Below are 18,513 nucleotides of genomic sequence, written 5' to 3'. Positions count from 1 at the left end.
AACCCCCACAGGAATAAACACCCATCCAAATAACTACCACAGGAACAAACTCCCATCTGTATAACCCCACAGGAACAAACTACCATCTTCGCACACCCAAAGGACCAAATTCCCATCTAAATTATACCCCAGGAACAAACTCCCATACAAATACCCCCGGGAACAAACTCCAATCTAAATACCCCCGGGAACAAACTCCCATCTAAATACCCCCGGGAACAAACTCCCATCTAAATAACTCCCACAGGAACAAATTCCCACCAAAATAGCTCCCACAGGAAAAAACTCCAATCTAAATAACTCCCACGGGATAAAACTCCCATCTAAATAACCCCCACAGGAACAAACTCCCATCTAAATAACCCCCACAGGAACAAACTCCCATCTAAACAACCCCTACAGGAACAAACTCACATCTTAGTAACACCCACAGGAACAAACTCCCATCTAAATAACCCCCACAGGAACAAACTCCCATCCAAACAACCCCTACAGGAACAAACTCACATCTTAGTAACACCCACAGGAACAAATTCCCATCTAAATAATCCCCACAGGAATAAACTCCCATCTAAGTACTCCCGGGTACAAACACCCATCTAATTACCCCCCACAGGAACAAACTCCCATCTAAATAACTCCCACAGGAACAAACTCCCATCTAAATAACCCCTACAGGAACAAACTCCCATCCAAATACCCCCGGGAACAAACTCCCATCTTAGCACACCCAAAGGAACAAATTCCCATCTAAATTATACCCCAGGAACAAACTCCCATCTAAATAACCCCCACTGGAACAAATCCCCATCTAAATAACTCCAACAGGAACAAACTCCCATCCAAATATCCCCGGGAACAAACTCCCATCTAAATACCCCCAGGAACAAATTCCCATTTAAATACACCCGGGAACAAACTCCCATCTAAATAACACCCACGGGAACGAATCACCATCAAGATAGCTCCCACAGGAACAAACTCCAATCTAAATAACTCCCACGGGAACAAACTCCCATCTAAATAACTCCCACAGGAACAAACTCCCATCTAAATAACTGCCACAGGAACAAACTCCCATCTATATACCCCCCACAGGAACATAACTCCATCTAAATAAACCCCACAGGAACAAACTCCCATCTAAACAAACCCTAGTGGAACAAACTCCCATCTTAGTCAACCCAAAGGAACAAATTCCCATCTAAATAATCCCCACAGGAACAAATTCCCATCTAAGTACTCCCGGGGACAAAAGCCATTCTAAATGACCCCCACACGAACAAACTCCCATCTAAATAACTCCCACAGGAACAAACTCCCATCTAAATAACCCCCACAGGAACAAACGCCCATCGAAATAGCACCCACCCTCCACCTCCAAAGGAAAAGACTGCCATCTAAATAACCCCCGGGAGCCAACTCCCATCTCAATAACCCCCACAGGAACAAACTCCCATCTAAATAACACCCACAGGAACAAACTCCCATCTAAATAACCCACGGGAACAAACTCCCATCTAAATAACTCCCACGGGAACAAACTCACATCTAAATAACCCCCACAGGAACAAACTCCCATCCAAACAACCCCTACAGGAACAAACTCCCATCTTAGTAACCCCCCACAGGAACAAATTCCCATCAAAATAATCCCCACAGGAACAAACTCCCATCTAGGTACTCCCGGGTACAAACGCCCATCTAAATACCCCCCACAGGAACAAACAACCATCTAAATAACTCCCACAGGAACAAACTCACATGTAAATAACTCCCCCGGGAACAAACTCCCATCTAAATAACCCATACAGGAACAAACTCCCATCCAAATACCCCCGGGAACAAACTCCCATCGAAATACCCCCGGGAACAAACACCCATCTAAATACCCCCGGGAACAAACTCCCATCTAAATAACCCCCACAGGAACAAATCCCCATCTAAATAACTCACACAGGAACAAATTCCCATCAAACTTGCTCCCACAGGAACAAACTCCAATCGAAATAACTCCCACAGGAACAAACTCCCATCTCAATAACCACCACAGGAACAAACTCCCATCTAAATAACCCCCACAGGAATAAACGCCCATCCAAATAACCACCAGAGGAACAAACTCCCATCTATATAAACCCCACAGGAACAAACTCCCATCTAAATAACGCCCCACAGGAACAAACTCCCATCTTAGTAACACCCAAAGGAACAAATTCCCATCTAAATTATCCCCCAGGAACAAACTCCCATCCAAATACCCCCGGAACAAACTCCCATCTAAATACCCCCGGGAACAAATTCCCATCTAAATAACTCCCACAGGAACAAACTGCCATCTGAATAACTCCCACAGGAACAAACTCCCATCTAAATACCCCCCACAGGAACAAACTACCATCTAAATAACCCCCACAGGAACAAACTCCCATCTAAACAACCCCTACCGGAACAAACTCCCATCTTAGTCACCCCCACAGGAACAAATTCCCATCTAAATAATCCCCACAGGAACAAATTCCCATCTAAGTACTCCCGGGGACAAAGGCCCATCTAAATACACCCCACAGGAACAAACTCCCATCGAAATAAGTCCCACAGCAACAAACTCCCATCCAAATAACCACCAGAGGAACAAACTCCCATCTATATAAACCCCACAGGAACAAACTCCCATCTAAATAACCCCCCGCAGGAACAAACTCCCATCTTAGTAACACCCAAAGGAACAAATTCCCATCTAAATTATCCCCCAGGAACAAACTCCCATCCAAATACCCCCGGGAACAAACTCCCATCAAGATAACTCCCACAGGAACAAACTCCAATCTAAATAACTCCCACGGGAACAAACTCCCATCTAAATACCCCCCACAGGAATAAACTCCCATCTAAATAACCCCCCAAAGGAACAAACTCCCATCTAAACAACCCCTTAAGGAACAAACTCCCATCTTAGTCACCCCCACAGGAACAAATTCCCATCTAAATAATCCCCACAGGAACAACTTCCCATCTAAGTACTCCCAGGGACAAAGGCCCATCTAAATACCCCCCACAGGAACAAACTCCCATCTAAATAACTCCCACAGGAACAAACTCCCATCTAAATAACTCCCACAGGAACTAACTCCCATCTAAATATCCCCACAGGAACAAACGCCCATCGAAATAGCACCCACCCTCCACCTCCAAAGGAAATGACTCCCATCTAAATAACCCCGGGATCCAACTCCCAGTTCAATAACACCCACAGGAACAAACTCCCATCTAAATAACCCCCACAGGAACAAACCCCCATCTAAATAACCCCCACAGGAACAAATCCCCATCTAAATAAGTCCCACAGGAACAAATTCCCATCTAAATAAACTCCACATGAACAAACTACCATCTAAATAACCAGCACAGGAATAAACTCCCATCCAAATAACCACCACAGGAACAAAGTCCCATCTGTGTAAACCCCACAGGAACAATCTCCCATCTAAATAACCCCCCACAGGAACAAACTCCCATCTTAGTAACATCCAAAGGAACAAATTCCCATCTAAATTATCCCCCAGGAACAAACTCCCATCCAAATACCCCCGGGAACAAACTCCCATCTAAATACCCCCGGGAACATATTCCCATTTAAATACCCCCGGGAACAAACTCCCAACTAAATAACTCCCACAGGAACAAATTCCCATCAAGATATCTCCCATAGGAACAAACTCCAATCTAAATAACTCCCACAGGAAAAAACTCCCATCCAAATAACTCCCACAGGAACAAACTCCCATCTAAATAACTCCCACAGGAACAAACTCCCATCTAAATACCCCCCACAGGAACAAACTACCATCTAAATAACCCCCACAGGAACAAACTCCCATCTATACAACCCCTACAGGAACAAACTCCCATCTTAGTCAACCCAAAGGAACAAATTCCCACCTAAATAATCCCCACAGGAACAAATTCCCATCTAAGTACTCCCGGGGACAAAGGCCCATCTAAATACACCCTACAGGAACAATCTCCCATCTAAATAACTCCCACAGGAACAAACCCCCATCTAAATAACTCCCACAGGAACAAACGACCATCGAAATAGCACCATCCCTCCACCTCCAAAGTAAAAGACTCCCAACTAAATAAACCCCGGGAACCAACTCCCATCTCAATAACCCCCACAGGAACAAAGTCCCATCTAAATAACACCCACAGGAACAAACTCCCATCTAAATAACCCACGGGAACAAACTCCCATCTAAATACCCCCCACAGAAACAAACTCCCATCTAAATAACCCCCACAGGAACAAACTCCCATCCAAATAACCCCCAAAGGAACAAACTCCCATCTAAATAACTCCCGCAGGAACAAACTCCCATCTAAATAACCCACGGGAACAAGCTCCCATCTTAATAACCCCCACAGGAACAAACGCCCATCCATGTAAACCCCACAGGAACAAACTCCCATCCAAATAAACCCCACAGGAACAAACTCCCATCTAAATAACCCCCACAGGAACAAACTCCAATCTAAATAACCTCCACAGGAACAAACTCCCATCTAAATAACCCCCACAGGAACAAACACACATCTAAATAACCCACGGGAACAAACGCCCATCTAAATACCCCCGCGAACAAACTCCCATCCAAATAACCGCCACAGGAACAAACTCCCACCCAAATACCCCACACAGGAACAAACTCCCATCTAAATAACCCCCACAGGAACATATTCCCATCATAATAGCTCCCCCAGGAACAAACTCCAATCTAAATAACTCCCACAGGAACAAACTCCCATCTAAATAACCCCCACAGGAAGAAACAGCCATCTAAATAACCGCCACAGGAACAAATTCCCATCTAAATAACCCCCACAGGAACAAACCCCCATCTAAATAACCCCCACAGGAACAAACACCAATCTAAATAACTCCCACAGTAACAAACTCCCATCTAAATAAACCCCACCGGAACAAATTCCCATCTGAATAAATCCCACAGGAACAAATTACCATCAAAATAATTCCCACAGGAACAAACTCCAATCTAAATAACTCCCACAGGATCAAACTCCCATCAAAATAGCTCCCACAGGAACAAACTCCAATCTAAATAACTCCCACAGCAACAAATTCCCATCTAAATAATCCCCCAGCAACAAACTCCCATCTAAATACCCCCGGGAACAAACTCCCATTCAAATAACCCCCAGAGGAACAAACTCCCATCTACATACCCCCACAGGAACAAACTCCCATCTAAATAACCCCCACAGGAACATATTCCCATCAAAATAGCTCCCCCAGAAACAAACTCCAATCTAAATAACTCCCACAGGAACAAACTCCCATCTAAATAAGCCCCACAGGAACAAACACCCATCTAAATAACCGCCACAGGAACAAATTCCCATCTAAATAACCCCCACAGGAACAAACTCCCATCTAAATAACCCCCACAGGAACAAACACCAATCTAAATAAATCCCACAGTAACAAACTCCCATCTAAATAAACCCCACCGGAACAAATTCCCATCTAAATAAATCCCACAGGAACAAATTACCATCAAAATAATCCCCACAGGAACAAACTCCAATCTAAATAACTCCCACAGGAACAAACTCCCATCTAAATAACAGCCACAGGAACAAACTCCCATCGAAAGAACCCCCACAGGAAAAAACTCCCATCCAAATAACCACCACATGAACAAACTCCCATCTATATAAACCCCACAGGAACAAACTCCCATCTAAATAACCACGCCCACCCCCAGGAACAATCTCCCATTTTAGTAATCCCCACAGGAACAAATTCCCATCTAAATAATCCCCCAGGAACAAACTCCCATCTAAATACCCCCAGGAACAAACTCCCATCTAAATACCCCCGAGAACAAACTCCCATCTAAATAACCCCCACAGGAACAAACTCCCATTTAAATACCCACCCCCCCAACCCCCACCGGAACAAACTCCCTTCTAAATAACCGCCACAGGAACAAACTCCCATCTAAATAACCCCCAGAGGAACAAACCCCCATCTAAATAACCCCCACAGGAACAAACTCCAATCTAAATAACTCCCACAGGAACAAACTCCCATCTAAATAACCCCCACAGGAACAAACTCCCATCTAAATAACCCCCACAGGAACAAACCCCCATCTAAATAACTCCCACAGGAACAAACTCCCATCTAAATAAACCCCACAGGAACAAATTCATATCGAAATAACTCCCACGGGAACGAACTCCCATCTAAATAACGCCCACTGGAATAAACTCCCATCCAAATAACCACCAGAGGAACAAACTCCCATCTATATAACCCCCACACCGGAGACAGACCCCCATCTAAATGCATGCCCGGGAACAGACCCCCATCTAAATACCCCACCTGGGGACAGACCCCCATCTAAATACTAACCCCAGGGACAGACCCCCATCTAAATACCCCACCTGGGGACAGACCCCCATCTAAATACTAACCCCTGGGACAGACCCCCATCTAAATACCCCCCCACCCCGGGACAGACCCCCCTCTAAATACTAACCCCAGGGAAAGACCCCCATCTAAATACATCCCCGGGACAGACCCCCATCTAGATACTAACCCCAGGGACAGACCCCCATCTGAATACTAACCCCAGGGTAAGACCCCAATCTAAATACCCTCCGGGACAGACCCCCATCTAAATACTAACCCCAGGGACAGACCTCCATCTAAATACTTCCCCCCCGGGATAGACCCCCATCTAAATACATCCCCAGGGACATACCCCCATCTAATTATACCCTTGTAATACCCCTATTACAAATACCTGACTGGAACAGACCCCCATCTAAATACCCCCCCCCCCGGGGTAGACCCCCATCTAAATACATCCCCGGGGACAGACCCCGATCTAAATACATCCCCAGGGACAGACCCCCATCTAATTATACCCTTGTAATACCCCTATTACAAATACCTGACTGGAACAGACCCCCATCTAAATACCATCCCCCCGGGGACAGACCCCCATCTAAATACCCCCCCCCCCGGGGACAGACCGCCATCTAAATACTAACCCTGGGGACAGATCCCGATCTACTTCGATCCCCGGGGACAGACCCCCATTTAGATAGCCCACCCGGGAAGAGAATCCCATCTAACTATCCCGCCCGGGGACAGACCCCCATCTAAATACTAACCCCGGGGACAGACCCCCATCTAAATACTAACCCCGGGGACAGATCCCCATCTAAATACAAACCCCGGGGACAGACCCCCATCTAAATACCATCTGAATATGCAGTGACAGAAAGAGGTGGAGGGGCAGAGACACAAAGTAAGGTGTGTTTACAGAATAGAGAGGGGTGTCCCGGGACGGTGGGAGGGAAATGCAGGGATAATCTTGCAGGAAAGGAGGAGCAGAGATGGAAAGATTCAGGGATTTGGAAGTGAGTGAGAGAAGAAATGGAGTGAGAGAGAGTGACAGATAAAGATGCAGAGAGTTGCAGAAATCGAGTGACAATGGAAACTTGTGAGACTCCAGAGAGAGGCAAAGATAGAAAGGATGTTGAGAGATACAGAGGTAGGGATTTAAAGATGTGAAGAAACAGAGTTAGGAACAAAGAGGAAGGTGCACGGAACAAGTTGCAGCAAGAGATGGAGAGAGGGGTATCTATGGGATTACATTGACTGTTCTGGAGCAGCGATTCCCAAACTATTCCCTTTGGAGCACCATCCAGCCCCCTCCCTTGTGGTTAAAATAAAATCCACAGACCCCCGAAAAAACAAAATCAAAATACTGCGGATGCTGGAAATCTGAAATAAAACCGTGCTGGAAATACTGAGCATTTCCAGCACTTTGTTTTTCTATCAGTTCCGAAATCACACAGTCTTCGTTTCTGGATCTAGAAATTAATTTGACAATGACAAATATATTTTCATTATTACTTTCCCTCTCCGGTTAAAGCTCTTGTCGGAGAATTCCATGTGGCCAAAAGATTCTCCCTCTGCATCATCACAGCAGCAGCTTCCGAAAAGATTCTCCTTGGGAATAAGATAAATAAAATTGATTCAAACAAAGCAAAGCATTTTTGCACAGAAATAAAACACAGCGAGAGCCCAGGACTCTCTCTCAAACTCACTAACATAAAACAATCTCTCAGTGACTGACAAACACATCCCCCGACACAGAGCCAGATACTGGGAAGTGTGGATGTGTTTACCCTGTCATTTCCTGCTCTCTCTCTCTCTCCCTCTCTCTCTCTATTTCTCTGTGTGTCTCGCGACATCTGTTTCTGCCTCATTGTAAAAGCACACACACACTGGAGACCCCCACCCCCTCTCCTGTAGAAGGATAGAGAGAGAAATCCACATTCCCATCCCTGAAAATCTGAATTCAAATGGTCCCCCGGTGTATCATTTCACTGTCAAATTCAGCCCACAGCCTCAAACACCAGCAATATTCGGGAATGAGAACAAGCCTTTACAAACCTTCACATTTCACACATTTCATTGCTGATTCACAGAAGTATTTGACTCTCAATGAATCAATTTTTGAAGTGGTCGTCACTGTTGCAACGTTGGAAATGCTGTCGGCCATTGATGCACAGCAAGATCCCACAAGCAGCAGTGTGCTTACAGCTGGCTACCCCTCTCTCTCCCTCTGATTCCCTCACTCTCCTGTAGCTCTCTCCTTCCTGTTACTCTCATTCAGAGAGACAGATGGAGAGAGAGAGAGAAATTCACGTCACTGCCCAAAACACCAGCATTATTTGGGAATTATACCCGCTTCAAGCTCCGGACTTAAATTCCAGGCCTTCAGGAGAGCTTTACACACAATGAATTCACTTCGAAATGCAGTCACTGTCACAATGCAGGGAATTAAGCAGGCAAGCTGTTATCAGCAAGATCCCAGAAATGGTGACACTTCAAAATTCAGTTTACCAAGATTTTGAGTGTGGATTTCTCGCTGTCTTTCTCCATCTTTCTCTGCCTTCCCTTTCTCATCCACACTCCGTCTGTATCTCTCTCTCTCTCTCTCTGATTTACCTGCCACCTCCAGCTGTTTCTCTCTCTCCCTCTTTTTCTCTCCATCTGTTTCTGCCTCAGTGTTGTAATGTAAGAATTGATGCAGGGAATGTATGCACAGCAGGATCCCACAATGTGATCATAGCCAGATATCTTATCACAGCCCTCTGAAAATGCTGAACTCCATCTTTAAACTTTTCACAAGCCTTTATACAGCTTCACGTTCAGCTCTTGTAATTATTGGCCCTCAGGAGCAGTTGAGAATCAATGAACTAATTTTTAAAGTGGTCCTCACTGTTGCAATGCAGGAAACCTGTAGGCAATCTGTGCACAGCAAGATCCCAAAGGCAACAATATGCTAATATGCAGATAATCTGTTTTCAGTGATGTAAGTTTCGAGATCCCAGAGGGAGGGACATTCCTGCAGTTTGAAAATCTCAAACACCCCTCCCCCTGTCTTTCTCCTGCTCCCTCCCTCCTGCACCCCATCCACATCCGTTTCTTCCTCTCTCGATCTGGTATTTAATCTAGATTGAAACATCCGCTGAAATGCTTCTGTCACCGTTTAAAATAACCACACATCACATTCGATTCATAGAGAGATACAGCAGTAAAACAGTACCTTCGGCCCAACGCTGACCATCAGCAACCCATTTATGCTAATCCTACATTCATGCCATTTTTCCCCCTCTCACATCCCCACCTTCCCTCAATTCTCCGACCACCTACCTGCACGAGGGGCAATTTTTCTCATGGCCAATTTACCTATCAACCCGCAAGTCTTTGGGATGTGGCAGGAAACCAGAGCACTCGGAGGAAACCCACACGGAGAACTTGCAAACTCCACACAGGCAGTACCCAGAACCCAACCTGGGTTGCTGGAGCTGTGAGGCTGCGGTACTAACCACTTAACCGCTGCAGGAAAGTCCCTCCCTCTGCGATCCCGAAACTTACATCACTGAAAACACATTATCTGCATATTATCATATTGCTTCCTGTGGGATCTTGCTGTGCACACATTGTGGCACCTATTGATTAATGATTAAAATAGAGAAAGTGCGGGGGAGAGAAAAGCAGAGGAAGATGGAGAGAAAACACAGAGAAATCCACAATCTGACCCTCAGGAAGCTGAATTTTAAAGTGTCCTAATTGCTGTGCAGGAAATGCTTAAGGGCACTAAATGCACAGCAAGATCCCACGAGCAGCAATGTGAGAATAGCTGGATTTCAGACCCCAGAAAGGGCAAAACTCCCTCCTTAAACTGGGAACAAGTGGCTGATTCTGTCTCACCATTTCAAATAACGACAAATCACATTGCTGTGTGTGGCATGTTTTTTATTTATTAAAGGTTTATTTGGAGAAGGAGAGTGTGAAAACAAGACAGAGAAGATAAAGCAAGGGGGGAGATAGAGACACAGGGAAAAAATGTGGAGACAGAGAGAAAGCTAACCTCAGAACTACAGTAAAATGAATTAAAATGGGCACCGTGCATCTTATTTCACTGTCAGCTTCTTAGCATTGACCAAAACACCAGCAAACCTCACAGACAGGGCTGGAAGGAGCAAGTGGCAAATGGGACTCCCTCCTGGGGCTGCTCCTTTAACCCCAGGCTTTCAATCTGTATAAAACACCAGGAGCCCCAATCCAACATGAAATGGTTAACCCAGGGCCCCAGAGAGGAAATTAAACCTCAGGCTAATAAACAGACACAACTCACGTGGGCCCTTTGGGTGCAGCCTGTGGACAAGGCCTCAGTCCATCCCCTCTGGAGGAAGCTCCTGTCCAAGGATTCCTCGTCCCGGACCTTCCCTCTTTTGACCTTCACCATGCAGTTTTCAGAAAGAAATTTCCTAAGGTAAGAGGGAGGGAGAGAAAATTGAGGAAAAGGCATTGTTAAACAAAATAGCACAGCAAGAGCCCAGGAATTGCCCTCGGTTACACAGACACTCTCTCAGCAACACCCAAATACAAACAAATCACAGTTAATATACCAGAGGATAAAAGGAGTGTGACAGCAACCTCCACCTGTGTGTGTGTGTGTGTGTGTGTGTGTGTGTGTTTGTGTGTGTGTGTCTGTCTCTGTATCTCTTTCTCCCCTGTCTCTGTATCTCTCTGTTCCTGTCACATTCATCCCCTGTCTCTCTTTCTCTTTGTCCATATCTGTTTTTGTCCCTCTATCTCATATGTAATGTTGACTGAAAATAGCTGTGAAATATTTGTCTCACCATTGAAAACAACAACAAATCACACAGCTGTGTGTGTTTTTAACTATTAAAGGTTTAAAGAGAGAGACAGAGAGAAATCGAAACTCAGAACTTCAGTCAAATGAACTGAAATGAATCGGGAACATTTGACACTCAGTGAATCGATTGTTTAAGTGCTCGTCACCATTGCAATGTGGGAAACACTGCATGCCATTTGTGCACAGCAAGATCCCACAATTTCATTTCACCCTCAAATTCACGGCTCTGCCCAAAACACCATCATTACTCGGGAATTATACCAGCTTCAAGCTCAGGACTTTAATTCCAAGCCTTCAGATAATGCAAATATGCAGATAATCTGTTTTTAGTGCACAGCAAGATCCCAGCAATGGTGACACTTCAATATTCAGTGTACCAAGCTTTTGAGTGTGGATTTCTCTCTCTCTCTCTCTGTCTTTCTCCATCTTTCTCTGGATTCGATCCCTCACCCACACTCCGCCTGTTTCTCCCTCTCTCTTTCTCACTCTGTTTAACCTGCCACCTCCAGCTGTTTCTCACTCTCCCACTTTTTCTCTCCATCTGTTTCTGCCTCAGTGTTGTAATGTAAGAATTGATGCAGATAATGTATGCACAGCAGGATCCCACAATGTGATCATAGCCAGATATCCCATCACAGTCCTCAGAAAATGCTAAACTCCATCTTTAAACTTAGAACAAGTCTTTATCCAGCTTCACGTTCAGTTCTTGTAATTATTATAAAATTCTTGTAAAAACACAGAGAAATCCACATCCAGACCCTCAGGAAGCTGAATTTTAAACTGTTGTCATGGAGAAAATGCTGGAGGGCACTAGATGCACAGCAAGATCCCACAAACAGCAATGTGATAATAGCCAGATTTCAGTCCCCAGAAAGAGCGAATCCCTCTTTAAACTGCGAACAAGCTGTTGATTCTGTCTCACCATTTCAATTAATGACAAATCACATTGCTGTGTGTGTGGCATGTTTTTTTTATTTATTAAAGGATTAAATGGAGAAGGCAAGTGTGAAACGGAGACAGAGAAGAGAAAGCATGGGAGGAGATAGAGACACAGGGAAAGAATGTGGAGACAGAGAGAAAGCTAACCTCAGAACGACAGTAAAATGAACTAAAATGGGCACCGTGCATCTTATTTCACTGTTAGTATCCTAGCATTGCCCATAACACCAGCAAACCTCACAGACAGGGCTGGAAGGAGCAAGTGGCAAATGGCACTCCCTCCTGGGGCTGCTCCTTTAACCCCAGGCTTTCAATCTGCATAAAACACCAGGGCCCCAATCCAACATGAAATGGTGAACCCAGGGCCCCAGAGAGGAAATTAAACCTCAGGCTAATAAACAGACACAACTCACGTGGGCCCTTTGGGTGCAGCCTGTGGACAAGGCCTCAGTCCATCCCCTCTGGAGGAAGCTCCTGTCCAAGGATTCCTCGTCCCAGACTTCACCTCTTTTCACCTTCACCGTGCAGTTTTCAGAATGAAAATTCCTTAGGGGAACGAAGGAGAAAAAAATTGGATTAAAATACAAAGCAAGGACATTTTTAAACAAAATTGCACAGCAAGAGCCCAGGGTTTCCTCTCTCAGTTACACAGACAATCTGCAATATTCAAATACAATTATAAACCAGATTGAGACAGAGAGAGCACACACACAGATACACAGACACACACACTGAATCAGACAGGGGAATGTGTCCACCCACTCTAGAGAGAGAGTGAAAGGTGGGTTTTGTGATTAGAACTGATTTCTTCAAACCCAGTTTATATCCTGAGTGAGCTGTTTGCAAACTCCACCCCTTGAGCCTCTGACATGTTGGGCTGTCTCTCACTCTCCTGCCTCGGGGGCGGGGGAGGGGGCCTGTCCATTGATATGTTAATCCCAGGACAGGACCTTTCTGACTTTTCCAGTCCATTGATATGTTAATCCCAGCACAGCAATGCTTTCAGCCATCTCTTAGTTCATTGTAAACCTTTAATTCTTTCCCTGCAGTTTCAAAATATCAAACACTGATCCAACCCTCCCCCCTCAAACCCTCACACTAAACCCACAAAAAAGACAGAGGCGCAAGGGAAGAGCCAACTGTGTAACAGCCCCGACAATCAAATTTCTCTGCAGCACCTGTGGAAGTGCTTGTCACTCTAGAATTGGCCTTTATAGACACTCCAGGCGCTGCTTCACAAACCACTGACCACCTCCAGGCACTTACCCATTGTCTTTCGAGTTAAGGAGGCCAAAGAAGAAACCCACAATACAGGACTGGGAAGATAATGGGGATTGTTACTGAGGTTGTGTTTGGGGATTTTTACTGACATCAGTGTGGATTTTAAAGTGTGTCTCCCCTTCCCTCACTTCTAAAGTCTCTCAGTGTTGTTGTTGTGTGTTGACAGCTTTTCCAGTGTCCAGTCCCTTTCAACTTTTAATCAAATCTGTGGAACACAAATAAATGTAAAGTTTCTCCTACAAGCTGTTTTGTCCTCCCTCTTTCACTGTCTTTCTCTGTCACTGCCTGATCTCTCTCTCTCTGTCTCTCTCAGGACTGGGCAGACACTGGGGATTGTTACTGAGGTTCTGTTGGTCATTTTTACTGACATCAGTGTGGATTGTAAAATCTGTCTGTGTCTGTGTGTGTATTTGTGAGAGAGAGATAATATCAGGATCACCTCGCTACATCTCTATCTCTCCTTCTCTCACCCTCTCTCAATCTGCCTCTCTCATAGAAACGTAGAAAATAGGAGCAGGAGCAGGCCATTCGGCCCTTTGGGCCTGCTCCGTCATTCAATAAAGATCATGACCGATGGTCTAATTCAGTACCCTGTTCCCACTTTCTCCCCATGCCCCTTGATCCCTTTGACATTAAGAAATATATTTCTCTCCTCCATGAATATATTTAATGACTTGGCCTCCACTGCCTTCTGCGGTAGCGAATTCCACAGGTTCACCACCCTCTACCCCATCCATCTCTCCCCTCTATCTCCATCTCCACCCACTATCTCCCTCTCCCCTCTATCTCCCTCTCCCCTCTATCTCCCTCTCCCCCCTCTATCTTCCTCGCCCCCCTCTATCTCCCTCTCCCCCTATCTCCTTCTCCCCCTCTATCTCCCTCTCCCCCATATCTCCCTCTGCCCCCTCTATCTCCGTCTCCACCCTCTATCTCCCAATCCCCCTCTATCTCCCTCTCCCGCTCTCTCTCCCTCACCCCCACTCTATCTCCCTCTCCCCCTCTATCTCCCTCTCCCCCTCTATCTCCCTCCGCCCCTCTATCTCCCTCTCCCACTGTATCTCACACATCCCCTCGATCTCACTCTCCCCCTCGATCTCACTCTCTCCCTCTATCTGTCTCTCCCCCCTCTATCTCTCTCTCCCCCTCTATCTCTCTCTCCTCTCTATCTCTCTCTCCCCCTATATCTCCCAATCCCCCTCTGTCTCCCTCTCCCGCTCTCTCTCCCTCACCCCCACTCTATCTCCCTCTCCCCCTCTATCTCCCTCTCCCCCTCTATCTCCCTCCGCCCCTCTATCTCCCTCTCCCACTGTATCTCACACATCCCCTCGATCTCACTCTCCCCCTCGATCTCACTCTCTCCCTCTATCTGTCTCTCCCCCTCTATCTCTCTCTCCCCCTCTATCTCTCTCCCCCTCTATCTCTCTCCCCCTCTATCTCCCTCTCCCCCTCTATCTCCCTCTTCCCCTCTATCTCACACACCCCCTCAATCTCACACACCCCCTCTATCTCACACACCCCCTCTATCTCACTCTTCCCCTCTATCTCACTCTTCCCCTCTATCTCGCTCTTCCCCTCTATCTCACTCTCCCCTCTATCTCACTCTCCCCCTCTATCTCACTCATCCCCTCTATCTCACACTCCCCCACTATCTCACTCTCCCCATCTATTTCACTCATCCCCTCTATCTCACACACACCCCTATCTCACACACCCCCTCTATCTCACACACCCCTCTATCTCACTCTCCCCCTCTTTCTCACTCTCCCCCTCTTTCTCACTCTCCCCCTCTATCTGTCTCTCGCCCTCGATCTCACTCTCTCCCTCTATCAGTCTCTCCCCCACTCTCTCCCTCTCCCCCCTCTCTCTCCCTCTCCGCCCCACTATCTCCCTCTCCCCCCACTCTATCGCCCTCTCCCCCTCTTTCTCTCTCTGCCCCTCTATCTCACTCTCCCCCTCTATCTGTCTCTCGCCCTCTATCTGTCTCTCGCCCTCTATCTCACTCTCTCCCTCTATCTGTGTCTCCCCCTCTATCAGTCTCTCGCCCTCTATCTCACTCTCTCCCTCTATCTCCCTCTCCCCTCTATCTCCCTCTCCCCCTCTATCTCCCTCTCCCTCTCTCTCTGTCTCTCTCACTGCCTCTCTCTCTACCTCTTCCTGTCTCTCTCTCTCTGTTTCTCTCTCTCTTTGTGTCTCTGTCTGTTGATCTCTCACTGTCTCTCCTCTCTCTCTCTGTCCATGACTCTGTTTGTGTCTCTCTGACACCATTTCTCTCTCTCTGCCTCTGTCTCTCAGCCTCTCCCTGTCTCCATCTCTCTCTCTGTGTCTCAGTTTCCCCAATCTCTCACCATAGGACAGTCCCGTCATCCCGGGAACAAGTCTGGTGAACCTTCATTGCACTCCCTCTCTGGCAATAATATCCTTCCTAAGGTAAGGGGACCAAAATTGCACACAGTACTCCAGGTGCGATCTAACCAAGGTTCTATGTGATTGAAGCAAGACTTCACTACTGCTGTACTCAAATCCTCTTGTGATAAAGACTAACATCCCATTAGCCTTCTGAATTGCATTCTGCACCTGCATGTTTGTTTTCAGTGACTTATTGACGGGGACACCCAGGTCGTTTTGTACATCTACGCTTTCTAATCTCTTACCATTTAATAAATACTCAATTCCACCATCCCGCGTGTGATCAGATACTCTGTCCCTTCGTAAACCATTTCCTGTCCCTCCAACAGCTTGTGCCACTGCCCTATTTATCGGTGTGTTTTCCCCTTCTGATGATGTTGAATTTGTTAGTGGCTTTTCTCCTACTGAAGTTGTTGTATTTATTAGGTTTTTTTAGTCCTCGGGAAGCTGTCCTTTTCCTGTTGAAATTGTTGCATTTGTTGGTGTTTCATTCTCCTGTTGAGGTTGTTGTTGCATTTGTTGGTGTTTTTTCTCCTGCTGAGGTTTTTGTTGCATTTGTTGGTGTTTTTTCTCCTGCTAAGGTTGTTGTTGCATTTGTTGGTGCTTTTTTCTCCTGTTCAAGTTGTTGTTGCATTTGTTGGTGTTTTTTCTCTTGTTGAAGTTGTTGTTGCATTTGTTGGTGCTTTTCCTCCTGTTGAGGTTGTTGCGGAATTGATTTGAAAAACACGTTTGCTAACACTTTTCGGGATTAGAAGCTACATCCAACTGAACCCCAGGACCCGTTTCTCTGTCACGTTTAAAGCACTAACCTTGCATTAGTGAGGAGTCAGTCTCTGAAATAAATGTCCCAGTGCTGCTGTAACATAAAATGGCCACCGTGAACAAACCTAAAATGGCTGACTGATGTTCTGAGAGAGGAGGGAACGAGACACAGACAGACAGACAGAAAGAAAGACAATCTGTAACCTCATGGCCCGGCATATACCCCACTCTCCCATTACCATCAAGCCAGGAAACCAACCCCGGTTCAGTGAAGGGTGCAGGAGGGCGTGCCAGGAGCAGCACCAGGCATACCTCAAAATGAGGTGTCAACCTGGTGAAGCTACAACCCAGGACTATCTGCGTGCCAAACTGCATAAGCAGCATGCGATAGACAGAGCTAAGCGATCCCATAACCAACGGATCAGATCTAAGCTCTGCAATCCTGCCACATCCAGAGAAAAGGAGTGATCAGCATGAAGAGACTGCTGGAGATTTATGTTCCTGGTAATCTCTCCATCTCTATCTCTCCTTCCTCTGTCTTTTACTCTCTCAAGCCCTCTCTGTTCCTCTTTATCCATGTGTTACGAACACTGAACTTTGTCTTTCTCCCATCTTCACTCTTCATCTCTACTTCTCCCTCTGTTACCCTCTGAATCCCAGTCTCTCCCTCTCTGTTACCCTCTGAATCCCAGTCTCTCCCTCTCCGTTACCCTCTGAATCCCAGTCTCTCCCTTTCCGTTCCCCTCTGAATCCCAGTCTCTCCCTCTGAATCCCAGTCTCTCCCTCTCCGTTATCCTCTGAATCCCAGTCTCTCCCTCTCTGTTACCCTCTGAATCCCAGTCTCTCCCTCTCTGTTACCCTCTGAATCCCAGTCTCTCCCTCTCCGTTACCCTCTGAAACCCAGTCTGCCCTCCCTCTCTGTTTCTTTCTCTCTCTCTGGCTCTCACTGTCTCTCAGTGTCTCTCCCTCTCTCTCTCTCAGCCTCTGTCCATGCCTCTGTCTCTCTCACACCATCTCGCCATCCCTCTCTCTGCCTCTCCATCTCTCTCTCTCTCTCTCTTCCTGTTTCTTTGTCTCTCCCTATCTCTCTTTCTCACCCTCTTTCCATGACTCTGTTTACATCTCTCTCTCTCTCTCTGTCTCTCTCTCTGTCCCTCCATCTGTCTTTCCCTCTCTGTCACTCACTCTCTCTCCAACTATCTCTCTCTCTCTCTTTCCATGACTCCATTTGTGCCTCCCTTACACCATCTCTCCCACTCTCTCTGTCTCTCTCTGTCTCTCTCTGTCCCTTCATCTGTCTTTCCCTCACTGTCACTCCTCCTCTCTCCTTCTATCTCTGTCTCTCTCTCTCTATCCCTCCATCTTTCCTTCCCTCCCTGTCACTCCATCTCTCTCCTTCTCTCTCAGTCTCTCACTCTGTCCCTCCATCTGTCTTTCCCTCTCTGTCACTCCCTCCCTCTCCTTCTATCTCTGTCTCTCTCTCTGCTATCACTGACACAGGGAGAGAGACAGAGGGATGGAGGGTTAGATATGAAGGCATAGAGAGGGCTGCAGAGAGGGACAAACTTGGAGAGAGAGAGAGATTGTTGAGTTGGATGAAGAGGATAATGTAAACATCGCGAGAGGGAGGAATGCAGATGAAGTTGGGGCCCAGGCAGACACTTTTGATGATCCAGAAGGAATAGCCTCCATTTTAAATATTCAGCCAACTCTTCCACTGTGGGAACCATCAGACCCTCATGGTGTTGGTTGTGGAAATTTCATGCTGGCTTATTGGTTAATTTTTAAACCTGTAATTTTTAGGTTCTTATGAACCAAAGGTATTAAGAGATAAGGGGCAAAGGCA

This window comes from Heterodontus francisci, chromosome 21 (genome assembly GCF_036365525.1).
Source record: "Heterodontus francisci isolate sHetFra1 chromosome 21, sHetFra1.hap1, whole genome shotgun sequence".
NCBI classification, from domain to species: Eukaryota; Metazoa; Chordata; class Chondrichthyes; order Heterodontiformes; family Heterodontidae; genus Heterodontus; species Heterodontus francisci.
This window is presented reverse-complemented; position numbering follows the sequence as displayed.